This window comes from Ictidomys tridecemlineatus, unplaced genomic scaffold (assembly GCF_052094955.1).
Source record: "Ictidomys tridecemlineatus isolate mIctTri1 unplaced genomic scaffold, mIctTri1.hap1 Scaffold_4185, whole genome shotgun sequence".
NCBI classification, from domain to species: domain Eukaryota; kingdom Metazoa; phylum Chordata; class Mammalia; order Rodentia; family Sciuridae; genus Ictidomys; species Ictidomys tridecemlineatus.
In genome coordinates this window covers 31,751-33,155 of record NW_027522711.1, presented here as the reverse complement: position 1 = coordinate 33,155, position 1,405 = coordinate 31,751, and the positions used below count along the sequence as shown (strand labels likewise).

Below are 1,405 nucleotides of genomic sequence, written 5' to 3'. Positions count from 1 at the left end.
CAGAAATGCCACGACACCAAGCCAATTGACGGCTTCTTTGGAAAAATTGCATACTGGTGACACCATCAGCAAAGATGCCAGCATTACCACAATTAACATGGGGTGCGCTGGCAAGGAAATTGCATCACTGGTGACACCATCAGCAAAAATATGCCAGCAGTACCACAATTCGCTGCACCAGACGATAGTTCACAATGCATGCAACTGATATATAGTCCAGGCAAGTTCTGCAGGCAGTTCAAATCGGAGGAGTCTATCAATATGTCCATTTCCTCCCAAAGTAAATCAAGTCCTTGATTGAGCATTACTTGTTGAGTTATATTCATTGATGCATCAGTTTATACAGTTTACTGTGGTAGCTATCATAGAAGCTGTAGTTTGGTTTTCTTAGTCTTCACCGGCACTGGGATGGAGATGGAAATTCTGGTAATGATGTTAAAGAGACATTATCCTGAACAGAATTATTAAATATAATGAAAAGGAAAAGTGAAAGTAAACAAACAGATCTGTTAATCACCTTTAAAAACAATAGTAAGCAAACAGATCTATTAACCACCCTTGAAAACAATCATTAACAGCTGTTTACCTAATTAGATTAAACCACTTAAATCACGTGAATAAAAAAAAAATTCGGATCCATTTTTTCATGAGCGCTCCTCATATAAAAATATGGACATACACACATACTGACATGCAACACAAAACAGGGCACATATAACATACAACATATAAGACAATAATAATGGCCTTGTAGCTTTACCTAGGTAAAATCTCCATTGCAATGTTTAAAAACTCCACAGTCAAAAAACAAAACACAGTCAAAAAACATAACTGATCAGAAAAACATTAACCTAGGTTTGTATGAGCTCAAAAAATAAAATAGAACTTTATGATGTGGGAAAAATGCAATAATAAAATAGATATTGAAAAAAAAAAAGGCACCGTGGTTAATCACTGTCGCAGATGTAAGAATAGCCAAGCTGGAGCTCTGGATTTCAGCTGTTATGGATTTCAGTCAAATCATCTTCTTTTTCTGTAGAAATTGTTTTGGTTAACCTCTCTGGAATCCAAATCGGCTGCTGTTCTCCCTGTGGGAACACACAAACGGAACCCCGACTCCAGACAATAACTGGGTCGGGACCTTTCCATTGTCCTGTTAGAATATCTTTCCAAAGTACCTTAGGCTTATGTACATTTTTTGGATACATATGTCTTTCTGCAGCACTAAGTCCTGATGAATCCAAATTTAGAAAGTTTAGAGTAAAAAAGGTTATTTTAAGTTTATCTTTGGGGGATATATACCCCTTTAAGATCCTTTTAAATTTAAGTCTTTCAAAAGCATTCTGCCTTAGTTTTAGAATTACTTTAGTCTTTTTAATTTTTAGATGTGGTTTTAAACCATAGT

The 1,405-nt window shown here is 35.7% G+C and overlaps 1 long non-coding RNA gene across 1 annotated transcript; it reads right to left on the bottom strand.

Annotated features, from left to right (window-relative positions):
• Positions 1-297: 297 nt before the first annotated feature.
• LOC144373500 (uncharacterized) lies at positions 298-813 on the bottom strand. The gene is made up of 2 exons (XR_013433159.1): positions 761-813; positions 298-451 (listed from the first exon to the last, which is right to left on the bottom strand). It is a non-coding gene; the product is annotated as an uncharacterized LOC144373500 (long non-coding RNA).
• Positions 814-1,405: the final 592 nt, after the last annotated feature.